This window comes from Pseudonaja textilis, chromosome 1 (genome assembly GCF_049901715.1).
Source record: "Pseudonaja textilis isolate UNSWEBS1 chromosome 1, rPseTex1.2, whole genome shotgun sequence".
Taxonomy (NCBI): Eukaryota; Metazoa; Chordata; class Lepidosauria; order Squamata; family Elapidae; genus Pseudonaja; species Pseudonaja textilis.
This window is the reverse complement of record NC_141990.1, coordinates 213,360,357-213,374,732: the sequence shown is the minus strand read 5'-3', so window position 1 is coordinate 213,374,732 and position 14,376 is coordinate 213,360,357. Positions and strand designations below refer to the sequence as shown.

Below are 14,376 nucleotides of genomic sequence, written 5' to 3'. Positions count from 1 at the left end.
GAGTGGTTAACATTCTACAAATCATTTGTTTATGAAGGTGGATGATTAACATCCTACAAATCATTTGTTTATTTTTGGAGAGAAGATTGATATGGGGAAATCTTCCAACTACAGTGCTATTGAATATTAATAAATTGGGTGCAGTTCAGACACATTTGAATTTGAAATAGCTGCATCAGTAGTAAAAGAAGGTTAATACAAACAATTTTGCTACATGCTGCCATTCCTCAAACCCCCAGATCATGTGACTTCCTTATTTTACATTGTCCAACAGTAGAGCCCATGTTCCTGAATAAGGTGCGCTTTTGCATTGACAATATGAATGAAAATGGAACCAAGGTAGGTTCCACAGAAGGACTGTTTCTGGAGATATTTCTGCCTCATTATCATGGATTTCCCAATTCTCCCAAGTCCCACTCCATACAGCAGAGCCCCTAGTTCTCCAGAGATATTTTTAGGGATCCTCTTGAGAAACTAGGATGGAGCATTCAGTCTTGGCTGGTCCACTTCTGTGGAGTTTTCTTTATAGCCAAAATAAATACAGTTGAATAATTTAATGCACATAATTGACAGCATATATGCATCTGAGTGGATACATGTGGACCTTCTATCACATATAAGTGATAACAACAACCAATCAATCCGTCTTGGCATGGAAGTATAACACTCAAGCAATGTATTTGTGGACTTTCTAAGAGAGTAGCTTCTCAGTTCAGCACTTATGAAAGAGCTAGAAATTGTTACGGTAGGGATGTTGGTTGTATTAATAAGCAACACACAAAAGCACAAGACAAAGTATCTTTAGAAATATGGGAAAGACAGAAAGAAGAAGCAACAGGTTAAATTACTATAGGTTTCATAGTGAATTGCCCTCTCATATAGTCAGTGATGGGCAACCGGTGGTTTCATATGCCTGCTATCTTACAATAAGAATTCTTATCAGGCTGTGTCATATTAAGAACCTGAGAGACTTCTGCTGAGTTTCAACCTAATAGCCGATTTAAGCCATGTAAAGAGGGGGTGGGAGATTTATTGCTGAGTCTTGGTCCAGGGAGCCTGACATCACCTGAGAGCCTGTACATTATAAAGCATTTCTTATAGATAGTAAATTATTAAAAGTGAACTGGATGATGCAGTTGAAGATAGAAAATGATGCATTAGGCTGGTGGGAGTTTGATACAGTAAGCTGAAAATTGGTGAAAAATGAGACAGACCTCTTTAGTGAAGCAGTGCCTGGAAAGGATTCTTTTTCCTTTAACCATCCTGTGGGAGAAACCATCATATATTGCATGACTTCCTAAATATGGAATCTTGCATTGCTGATAAAAAGTGATTTGAAGCAGAAGAGAGAAATTAAAGAAGACAAATCCATTTTCCTTTTCCTGCTGATTATCGATTTGGGGCAATGGGAGGAAGTATACCTGTATATCTTCCCTGAAGCTCATTCTATTTCTCCCCCAAGCATTTCAGAGATAGGAGAACTTGGAATCTTGCTTCAGAAATGACAACCTGTTTAACTGAGTATGTGTGTGTAGACATTTGGGAGGGGCGGGGGTGGGGGTTTCCAATTGTGGCAGTACATGATTGCAAACTCTACATATGCAAAACATAGAAATGATAAATGATTGCAAATTCAATCAGCTGTTCTTCAGCTGTTCTTCATTCTGAAGGCATTGGATAAGGGGAGAGAAGCACTGCAATTCACCAAGAACACAATTGGGGTAGCAATGGCTCATAACATTAGTCACACGCTTTTCACTTTCCTTTCCCCCCTATTTTCAATTAATTAATCTGACAAAAAGCTAATAATAATAATAAATTCCAAAGCTTGCAACTATTTTTTTTAAGTGGCTAGCTTACTAAAAATAGCCCTTCTGTCCATTTCTTATTTATCGTTATTATCCTAAGCTGCGGAGGCTAAGGGAATTGTACTTCTGGATCCCTTGCTTTATATTACGGAGCGGTCAATAGGGCTGATTGAAGTGAAACAGATTGATGAGGATGGTGAGATTACATGATAAGCGTGCCCTGCTCTGGCAGATAGCTATCTCCTGATAGTTAATTCTCTTCTGACATATAGTAAAAGAGCAGAGCTATCCAAGTGCTGCTCTCCCATAGCTCTCTAAAGTCACTGCTTATCGGCCAGTAAAATTTGTTGTACTGTGACTAACAGCTATGTTATGAGTCCTCTGTGTGCTGGAAATCAAAGCTGGTTTATGGTTCATATAATCAATAATAGGAACTGCTCAAATAGGTCTCAAGCTGCTCTATTTTGTAAGGAAAAAAAAAACCTATTAAAAAGGAAGATACTTCGTGCTCTTCCAGCAACCCTCATTCTACCCAACTTATTCTGCATAAAACTGCAGTAATCCAAACCTTGTTTGGTGAAAATGAAGCATAAAACCTTAAAACCAGAACATTTGCTCACTCTTTTCTTTTATGTATATGACATAAACTTCTTTCTTAAAAAAGTGCTTGGGCATACTTTTCCATTCTATCCAGGAAAGCTCCTGTGATTTAAATTGTTTTTGTGGGTCTTGAAATAGCACTAACTTGTTCAAATATAACATTGCACACACCCAATCTTATATAATACCGTAAAACCTGGGTATGTTAGTCTTTGATAGGGAATACCTAAAATATGTCAGATAGTATCTGACAGAGGAAAAAAAAAGATGGAAATTTATGCCAGGAGAATAAACTGTAGATGAAAATGTGCAGCTATTAACACTTGTCAACTAGCTTTTCCCCCCCAAAGTATTTATGTTTATGCAAGTCATTTTTTTTTTTTGCTTAGATCTGGTTAGATAAAAATGTACTCCATTTTTCAAGCAACCCAGTGGGACATTTCAGTCCTTGTAAGTTTCCTAAATATGTTTGGGTAATATTAAGGGGTATATTCTATTTACAATAGCAGCATGGCACCTTTTTATCCCCCCCCCCAAACAATGCTAGTATAGTACGATACCAGCATGAAGGGACAAGCCAAGTCAAAGAGGTTTTGGGAACTATGAAAGAACTAAATTTGAATATGATGATTTCATTTTAGTTCATTGGTTTTAGGCAATATCATTTGTTATAGATCCCTATTTTCAGCCTCCATACAGTATATCCTTTTAAATAAGACTTGCTGGAATTTCAAAAGAGTAGCTTGTAAATCTATATTAAAACAAAATCATCCAGAAACACATTTTGATGGCATAAGATTTAATGGATTTCAGTTCACTAAATCAAATGCATGGAGTGCATACCAATGGATGGATTCTAGATTACAAAAGTTTCCATCATAAATTGGATGGAACTACAACTTTTTCTTGCTAAGATTGTTAATGTAATTCTTGAACTGGAACTAGACGATAACTGGAACAGTAAGTGGAACTAAAGTTTTGACTTCTTTAGAGATAGATCATGGAGTTTTAGCATATCAAAGCGAAATTGCATGTATTTTGGTTTGGTAAGTGATAGGGATAGATAGCCTAATAAGCTTTCAGCCATGGGGCATAGTCTTATTTGAAATATATGATATCAACCCAGGGGGAAATATGTTTCTATTTTACATATATCAACAACTGCAGAACCATTCAAAAATAGAGAAATGACATGCTATATCTGGAAGGAGATAAAGCATTCAATGTCATTTTGCATCTTTAGATGAGCAGTATATAAATTTAATAAATACATTTGATAAATAAACATGAAGGGAATTAGTGGAATTTTTCTCCTGATAGTAACAAAGGTACTCAGAGAAACAATCAAATTTCTGAAAACAAATTAATGCTTCCCATTATTAGCAAACCATTCATCCAAAGAATGGCTAAGCATCATCCTTACACATTCTGGTGTCAAGAAAATAGGAATATGTTCCAATATCAACAAGGCAGTTTTGATTATTCAGAAAACTGAAAGAAAACAGTTTTGTTCCAAGTATGATACCAAACATGGAATGAGACCAGGTCACTTACAGGACCATCTTTCTGTTTGTTGGATCTGTTTGTTCCAAGCCTTTATATTAGGTCTTAAAACAACTGACTTTATAGCTGAGCTTGGGAACCAATTTGTGTTGGTTGGGCCCATATTCTGGTTATATTGAAGGTATTAATTGATTTTACTTAGCTCCTATATTTGTCATTTATTGTTTTTGGGGGGGCGGGTGTGTGTGTTTTTATCTTGTTTTTATTTTTCCATTAGCTGCTCGGAGTCAAATGTTGGAGATAAGTAGCTATATAAATTGAATAAATAAATATTTTTTTCAAGAGGCATTAAGCTGAGTATTTCAAATGTTCCAAATGACAGTTGAGTTGTTGTCTAGGGACTCGTAAGTTGATTGCTTTTTTCATCATTTTTAAAGTTAACAGCAGCAAAATAATCAGCTTCCAGCAACTGGCATATTAAAGTAGACTATGATGTGGGCCAGGACTATTGAGAGAAAAGAAGTACAATAGCCAGCCAGAAGACTATTCACTATTCCTACCATGCCTAGAGCACTAAGCATCATCCTGTGAACTTCTTACACACTGCACATGGCTAGGCTGAAAACTCTGAACAATTCCTAGATGGTAGCAAAGAGTTCATGCTTTTCAAAACTCCATGCCATCATATACTAATTGTCAGGATGTTTGTAGCATTAAGTCTGCCAATTGTTCTGGGAAATTAATACATTTATTTAAAAAAAAAAATTGGTGTGGGGCAGTTCAAATTCATGTGGTTATATAATTATCCCCATGACGTGTATATTTAAAGCAATTGAAGAGAATCCTGTCTGGTTTTTTTCCTATTGAGAAGTATTTTAGTCTAAACAGATTTTCCAGTTGATGAGAGTGAGGCGACAATCCTGTATATATTTTTATATTTTAAATAATAAACATCCTTAACCAGTTACTTGCCATTTGGATGATAGTTATCTCAACATAGATTGCCCCGCTATCTACTCTTGTGGACCTGAGTTGAAAAATAAGGTAGCAGTAGCTGGTCCTAATTTTCTATGATGTCCCATGGCTGCGAAATTCAAGTTACTTTGAGTTTTGTTCCAGTGGAATGTTTCAAATTTGAAACAAAACATGCATTAGGGATAAACAATGCTGTGGGCACCAGCATGTCCTCAAAAAAACCCAGTGGTTTCTCCTGACTGTTTAAATATTCTTTTAATGAAAGCAAATTAAGCAGGCCTGCTGCAAAACACCAGGCTTTAGTATCATGCTTGCATGGAAGAATGCCTTTGGGTCTATAAAGGTCTTATTGAGATGGTAGAGAATATCCTGGGGAGCTAGTTAATGGATCCTCTATGACTGATGATGGCTTTCATGATAGCCATTTTGTGAAAAGGCAGATGTCCAATAGCATCATTTTGTGAGTGTGCCTATTACATGCTCTCAAAATTCCAAATATGCACCTGTCCCAAAGTTGGCCTGTCTGAGCTAGGATGGGATGTCATTTTCATTTTATGTCATTTTCCCCTGGGGGGAAAAATGGAAAAATTGGTGGAAAGACAGTGTGGTGGGTTTTTTTGTTTTTTTTTCCAAAGCCATTAGGAAAAAAAAAACAGATAAAAAGTTTTCCTTCCAATTTTTCTGGGTTTTTTTTTTCCTTCCCATAACAAAATATGTTTTAGAATGTGTAACCTTTCTTTTTTATCATCCTTTGAATCACTGTTGACTTGAAATGTTCCTGCAAATTTTCTTATCAAGTTTTTCGGAAATGGTTTGCCCTGCCTCCTCCTAGGACTGACTTGCTTTGCTTTGTGCCCAAAGTAGATTAGAATGGGGTATGAGGTATGGACATTTTGCTTGTTAAAGAAATGATGATGAGAATGTAAGTTGACTATCCTTTAAAGTAAACCCTCTTTGAACTGAAGTTCCATACCTCAGTTGAGGAGGAAAAATAAAGGCAAGAAATTGAAGAGATTGGTTTGCTCAATTAATTATTGTAAGTAATTTTTTGGATGGCTACATGGCTACAATCTTGGGTGACCAGAGATAGATTATTCTTAGTGAATGGACAGGCAATAATGGTTGTTGCAGTTTTAATGTGTTCAGATATAGATTTTTTAAAAAACATTTATAGTAGATGAGCTGGAAGCCTCATCCTACATATCCCAGTGATATGTGACGTGACCTAAGCTTCTGCCTTCCAATATTAACAAAAGCAGTAAACTAAAAGAAAGATCAAGCAAGAAAAAAAAATCAAATAATCCGTTCAGATACTGGAAAGCAATTTAAATGAAACATAATGGATTTAATTTAATTATTTAATGAAACAAACATGAAGCATGAACTATGTTTGGAGAAATAATGTATAATAAATAATAATGCATAGCATTGTCCTTTCTCATGGATACAGGTAATTCTTGACCACAAGCAAGCCTGAAGTTTCAGTTGTAAGATATTGTGGCTGTAAGTCAAGTCAATATATGACTGAACTCAATTTTACAGCCATTTATACAACAGTTTAAATCACCAAGGTCATTAAGTGAATCATGTGGAGTGTTCTTTTGCCAGAAAACAGCAATGAAAGAGACCTCTGGAGCTGCTAAATACTCAAAAGTGAAAAAAAACTACAGCTCAATTAAACACTGAATCACAGAACAAAGGTGTTATTTTGCAACAGAAACAGATGTAAGGTAAAATGTAAAGGTTTCCCCAGGGGTGGGATCTAATCTGTGTAACTACTAGGAATCCAAGCGGTGTGACCTTTTGTAATTGACAGATGAAAATTTTGTCAATGCACAGGTTTTCTAAGTGCCATCCAAGATTTTTTGATATGAGCCCCAGTGTACTGATAACCACTGGATCACCATTGCCAATCTAGATTATAATTTTTCAGTTTTGATTTTGAAATCCTGATACTTTTTGATCTTTTCCAATTCTTTGTTCTACTATCATATTTCCACATTAATAATCCACACTTTTTTCTTTTCAACCACAGTTAAATCTGTGTTATGAGCCAAGACTTTATCAATTTTTATTCAGAAATTCCACAATATTTTACGCTGCTTATTTTCACCACTTTTTCTACTGTAAACTCCCATCAATTTTCATTATTGGTAGATGATAATTTTTATGGTTATTCTACTGAATCATTTTGGCAATTGTCTTATATAGTTGCTTATAATCAGTCACTTTTACACACTGAGTATATAATTTACTGCTTCTTTGCACAGTTTGCTCTTTGAAACATTTGAACTTGATTGTATTAGTTTGAGAAATTTGCTCTTGAGTAGTCAAAATCAAACCTTCCATTGCATTTTTTAATGTTCTAGTTGTAAGCCATTGCCATTGCCAAGTTTTATCTTTATCCACTTTCCTCTTGATCTTTTGTAAAAATTGGTCGTGTAATGCTTTTCCTTGCAGCACTCTTATAGTGCTTTTGTTACAATTATTTTTATATTCATGTTTTGTTTCCTGCACATTCAATAAGTTCCAACTTCAGTGCTTGTTCTTTAATGTCTTTTACATAATCAGCCAATGCATTCTTTCCTTCTTCAACCATCTGTCTTGAAGTAAATTTCTGTTTCCATTTCTATGGGGCAGATATACAATACCATAATCTATCAATATCACTACAGAGATATAATGTATAATGAATAGATATCAGTTTTCTTGTGTTTTGGTTCAAACTGCCCAGTTCAGCTATGTCCAATTAATAATTCCAGCAGTTTATTGTGTCACAGGGATGGCCCAGACTTTTATGATGTTTCCATTGTTGAATTTTGTCTTTAGTAATGATGCATTTTCTAATTAGTTTTTTGTCCAACCTTTTCAGTAGTTGGAGGCACAATCTTCAAATTTAGCAATATTAACTTGAAAAATAAATACTGTGTCCTAAGAAACTTACCTGAGAATTGCTGTTGGGGTGGGGAAATCTTTACATATTTATAATTATCAAGTAAAGAGATGGCTGTAATAAAAAAATCTGAACAACTGAATTACTAGTAAAATTTGATGGGTTACCTAATCAGATGGATGTTGGTAATAAAAATGGTTTATTATCCTTCTTAATCCATAACTTATAAGAGTCATGTAATCAAACACATTTGGATAGAGACTCCAAGGTCTAGATTATTATGAGGTTGCAAAAAGACATCATCACTGCTATTGGTTTTATTAATTATAGGCTTATGAAGATTTAATTCTGAGCAGTGCTCATGTCATAACATATTCTATATTTCTATATCTGTCCCTACACCGTAACTGATTATGTGATTTAAAGTTTTGTGTGAAATATTAAGGATACTTAATGTTTCTTTTGGGCATTCTGCCACATTTCCTATGCTAAAAGTTTTGAAGAGACTTTACGCAAATTCAGAATTTTCATCTCACTGTTGGGGGTCTCCAGTGTACATACTTCTAAGCTACATTTAGAAAAATTGAGCTGTGGTTTGATTTGATCCTGTCAGACTTATCTGAGAATTAAACATTTTTGGATCAGTATATTTTTGGTGCTCAATAATGTTGACAGAGATATGGAATTACCAAAAACGCCAAGTCCCAAGGCTTGATCTTTGTTATTTCCACATATAAGATTCTCTGAAAGTACAGCTGGGGAACTCCTTTCAGGAAGACATATTTTTCAACTTTGATTTTGAAATCCTGATACTTTCTGATCTTCTCCAATTCTTCCAAACGTGGAATAATTGAATCTATAAAAGTTGTGCCACTAACAAGCTAGTTTGGAGAGAGGGAAAAGGAATAAAAGGAAGCATCAACTGAGAGGATAGGTCAGACTAAAAGAATGCAGCCCTTAGAAATGAGCAGCAGAGAAGAAGGAAGGGAGGAAGGAAGGAAGGAGTGTAGAAGGAAAAAAGAGCTAAAAACACTGTGGTATTAGAAGGCCAGTGTAGAAAGCAGCGTAAGCAATGTAATTTGAGGCCAAGGAACTCTCACCACAATGAGCCGGGTCAGAGTCCTGAGGGGACAGCACAGAGGAATCTCTGATTTATATTTCTGAGGATGGGAGGAAAAAAGAAAAAAATGTCAGAGAGTTGCAGTAATTCTCCTGTAAGGAAGAAATATGCTCTACCAGTAAATGTTTCTGAATGACCTTGGGTCAGTATCTCTCTCTCTCTCAACACTAGGAAGGTAAGGGCAACCCACTTTTGAAATCTTGTCAAGAAAAATGCAGGGACTTTTCCAGATAGTAACTAGAAGTCAAAAACTGACTTGAAGACACACATACAAAAATCTTTTCTGAATCTAACCTTCCATTGATATGTATGTGTAAAAAAGGACGGAAAGAAGGATGCAGAACACCTTAAGTTCTTGGTAAAAACTCAATGCATATGAAGACCAGCACCACCTAAAGGACTGGTAGCTATAATATCATATTGTTGTGAGGAGATAATAATAAAGACAACATCAAACAGAATGAATACATCATGAAAGTGATGAAGATTTCAAAGTCCAAGCTTAGTGGAGGAAACATCCTCAGTTTAATTAACATCTGGGCAATTCCATACGTTGCTGGAATAGTGGAGGTTGTAATGTATTTATGTAGTATATTTGCAAATCCAGGCAGTGTGGTCTTTTGCATTTGACAGTGGAAATTTTGTCAATGTGATTTTTGGTATTGCATTTATTTATTTATTTAAATGTATTTATTTATTGTTTTTTTATTATTATTGGAATAAATTGCTAGTCACAAATATTTAAGAATGTTTTGTTTTGTTTCTGGGGGGAAATTAGGTAGATAGTGGGTTCCCTCCTGCCAGTGATATAAGATTATACCTTGTCTTCTACACATTCCATAACATCTTTCTCCTATTCTTGCATGACAGTGACATTCAAGAAATATTGTAAAATTCATTCCTTAATTATCTGGATCAGTTGAAGAGGTGAATGCTCTCTTTTCTTTAGACATGGTCTGGAAAAAGTTTGGTAAAGTAACACAGTGTCTTTCCTTATTTACTTACAATATATATTAATGTAGCAATGTCTTTTATCTCATTTATCATAAAAGATTTTTCCCAATGTAGACTATCATGCAAAAGCCTTATCCAATGTAGTGCTTTCCAAACATTCTGCATGTCAATCAATTGGAGCATTTGGCTCTTTCCATCTAAGATGCTTGGTGGGGTATCAGATCAGAGAAGATTTTCTTTGATGCTCTTAGACAACTTTTGTAGAATGGAAGAAAAGAAGGAAAGCATAATTAATCACAAATGTAATCTTGGTTCTGGAAATTGGAATTCGAGACTCATTTGTGGAGCTAACTTACATACCATTGCAAATCTAGAAGAGACTTGCCTGTATTCTGGGGTTTCTAATGATTGATGTCACAATAAAACTATTTTATGTCATTAAAATAGCTATATGTTCATGCCTTTTAAAAATGAATTTTCTCTGTTGCCTAGTGCATAATACCAATTAATTTGAAATATGGCTGCAGTTACTTCCCTGTAAAAAAATATCCTGTATTGTTTAGTCCCTTATTATACATGATGTTGAGCTGGTTTTTTTCTCACTCAAACTTGTGCCAAAATTGCTTACGGTAGATTCCATAATATCATGCAGTATGCAAAATGATGTTCTCCGAACAGTACACATTATCTCAAAATAATTTCAAAGTGGTTCTGAAAAAGCTTTATAGAAAGAAAAATACATTATTTCTTAACTTGTGGATGGTTTCTTTATTCATATTCTTAGTATTTCTAATGGTTTTAAAATACTCTGTTTTCTTCCCAGCGTATTGCATAATTACGTCTAGGCACTTTATCTGAAATATAGAAGGTTAAATGCAACAGACGCATACTTCCTGTGATAGATGATCTTCTGCAAGTATGAAAAAAAAACCAACCCTTTCCCCCAGCTATTTATTATTACAGAACAAAATTATATTTTAAACAGATCCACTCTGAATATAGTGAGCATAGCAGAAGACTAGAAAGTTAGGAAGTGTTTTTGATGTAAAACGAATACATCAGCAAAACCATCAGCTTATAAAACTTTCATAAATAAGCTCAAATAGGAAAGGGTGATCTGTGAAATGAAAGATTTTATTTCAATTTGCAATCTTGAGACCAAGTTGAAAACATTAAAGTTAGGAAGAAAATGTTAGCTAGTTGGGAACAGTGCCTAAAAATAGCAGACTCATCTATTTCTACTTGTTCATATTGATAATGTGCTAAAATTGGTGTTAAGAATGGATATCATAGAATAGAAACAAAACTATAATTTAAAAGTTGATCAGAGTGCTGTCAGATTAAATGACTCCTAGTAGCACTGGTCAAAAGAGATATAAAATTATTCCATTTTTCTGGACCAAGGAAAGCAGTAAAAATATTTTAAAAGTAATAATGAAAATCAGTGCCTTATAATCCACAAATTTGGTAAATTGAGTAAGATGGTAAAACAATTACAAATTAATATTGAATATTTTGATTTACTTTCCTAATTTTAGATTAGGATACTTTAAATGTCTTCTACAGCCCAATGAAATAGGGTCATAAGAATATATTGATGTTTACTACAGGTTATAAAATAAGTATGTCAATAATAATAACTTTATAAGGATGTGGATTTGTATCGCAACTGACTGATTTGTCAGAGGTTTTGCTGCAAATCTCATAAATTGTACATTGTTGGTTTTGTATAGCTGTTCCTTTTCCCAATTTAACCATGTTCAGAAAATATGAACAACCTTGATTAAGCCTGCTGACTTCTTTCCTACCAATAATTTAGCTAAAATGATGTTTTTCCCCTGGAATATTTTATTTATTTTTCAATTTTATAACTGCACAATTTGACAGCAACTCTGGGTGATAAACAACACTAAAAATATGAGAAGAATAAATCATATAACCTAATGTATGCATTCCAATAAATTTTGTGATCAGACTTGTTTTTCAGAATTTAGTTTTAGAAAATTTACAGAATGCTTGAATAGGCAAAGTATTTTTCTAAGTTCTGTGGTCCTCAGTAGAGGGACATGAACGAATGCTTGAATTTTGAGGGATCCTGTTTAATCAGATGCTCATGTGTTTTGCTCAAACTAATCTAATCCACGACTCCTATATATAAATAATTGTTATTGTTTCAGGTTTTAATATCAATGTTACTTGCAGACACCTTTAATGCTGAATTTATTTATTTATTCAATTTCTATAGCCATCCATCTAAATCCAATTTAATCTCTAGAGGATTCTTTGATTCATTTTCCTTGATGCCTCATTTATATAATACTGACTTTTCTTTTTTCTCAGTTTAAACAGCAGTGAGCTGTGTTTTAACAGCAGCATATACCTTAACAGCATTTCCCTATCTAAATATGTCAGTCATAAATGAATTTCTAGAGCTGTCTATGCTTACATTTCTTCCCCTTTCCCTTTTCCCAGTTTGGCCATGATTTCCATGTTGCTTTTTCAAAAATACAATTTAGTTGAAGTATTTAAGCACAGTAAAAGTTAAAATATGCAAGCCAGAAATATATGCAATTTATATATAGTCTATATGCAAGCCAGAAACTATCCCAGAAGGATGTACTTTCTGTTCAGGAAGACTTCCAGAGCTTGGGGTATGAACTTAGTAATATGGGCAGTAGGCTTATCTTTTCAGAGGTTCTACCAGTATACAAAAAACAAAAACGGAAAGGGCAGGATGTAGCAGAGTTTAATGTGTGGCTAAAGGAGTGGTGTAAAAGGGAAGGCTTTGGTTTTATTAGTCATGATGTCTGCAGCTGGTCCAATGAAAAACTGTACAAAAGAGATGGTTTGCATCCATCAAAGAAAGGGACGGAGTTACTTGGCATTAAATTCACAGATTTCCTGGATAAACATCTAAACTGAACAGCGGGGACAGAGAATTAATGGATTCAGAACATTTCTGTCCCCAGCAACCTAAAACTAATAAGGATACCAGTGCATGCAAAATAGATGTTTGTGCAGGAAAGATTATCAACCTTGATGCCAACCAAAACCAAGCATTTAATAGTGAGTGCCATACCATCAAACAGGTGGCAAGAAAGTAGGGGCAGCCAGGCACAACACAGGTTATGTAGACAGTAAACACAGTGTCAGACATAAAGATCTCAAGTGCCTATATACAAATGCACAGAGTCTGGGGAACAAACAGGGTGAACTCGAACTACGAATACATGAAGGTAAATATGATATAGTTGGAATAACAGAAACTTGGTGGGATGAAACCCATGACTGGAACATACTGGGAGAAGGATACAAACTATTCAAAAAAAACAGACCCCATAAAAGAGGAGGTGGAGATGCACTGTATGTAAAGGACTACTATATTGCTACAGAAATGCATGAAACCAAAGATGAAAACCTCCTAGAATGCATATGGGTCAATTTAAAAGAAAAAAAGAATGACATTGCCATAGATGTATATTATAGGCCACCCAATCAAGCAGAAAATATAGATGTCCTTTTTGCCAGCCAACTAGCAAACATATGCAGGAAACACACAACAATAGTAATGGGAGACTTCAATTATCCTGATATCAATTGGAAAACTAATTCTGCACCAAGTGAGAAATCAAATAAATTCCTAACCAACCTAGCTGACAACTTTGTTGTCCAAAAGGTAGAGGATGAAACTAGAGAGACAGCCATACTGGACTTAATTCTTACAAACAGAGAAGAAGTGATAGAGGGAGTTGAAACTGCAGGAACCTTGGATGAGAATGACCATGTCATACTAGAATTCAATATAACACAAACACAAGCAACAGAACATAATGACACCAAAGTCTTGGATTTTAAAAGAGCTGATTTCAATAAACTCAGAGAGAACTTGGGAAAGATTCCATGGATGAAAATCCTAAAGGGGAAAACAACTCAAGAATCTTGGGAAACTCTAAAAAGTATGATCATAGAAGCCCAGACCAGCACAATACCACTGAGAAAGAAAAACAAGAAATCCAAGAAGAAATCAGCATGGCTGCACAAAGATCTCTCTGGCAAATTGAAAGAAAAAAAGGAGAAGTACAAAAAATGGAAAGAAGGTCATACAACTAAGACAGAATATCAGCAGATAGCCAGAATCTGCAAAGACGAAGTCAGGATAGCAAAGGCTCAGAACGAACAAAGACTTGCAACAAAAGTCAAAGATAATAAAAAAAAGTTTCTTCCAACATATAAATAACAAGGGAAAAAAATCAAGGAAACAGTCGGTCCACTAAAGAGAGAAGATGGCAAGGAAGTAACAGGCAACAGAGAGAAAGCAGAACTGCTTAACTCATTCTTTACATCCGTCTTCCCGCAAAAAGAAACTATATAGCTCAACCCACCAAAAACATAACTGTAAAAGACAGACCAGAAATAAAAGTTAAAATAAGCAAAAAAAATAGTAAGAGAACACCTGTCTGATCTTGATGAAAACAAATCATCGGGGCCTGATGGATTACATCCCAGAGTTTTAAAAGAGCTGG

General features: G+C 34.8%; 1 protein-coding gene across 3 annotated transcripts in view; it reads left to right on the top strand.

The window, feature by feature from the left end:
• Positions 1-14,376, top strand: part of PDIA5 (protein disulfide isomerase family A member 5) — a 222,016-nt gene that overhangs the window by 150,017 nt on the left and 57,623 nt on the right. The window lies entirely within an intron of this gene.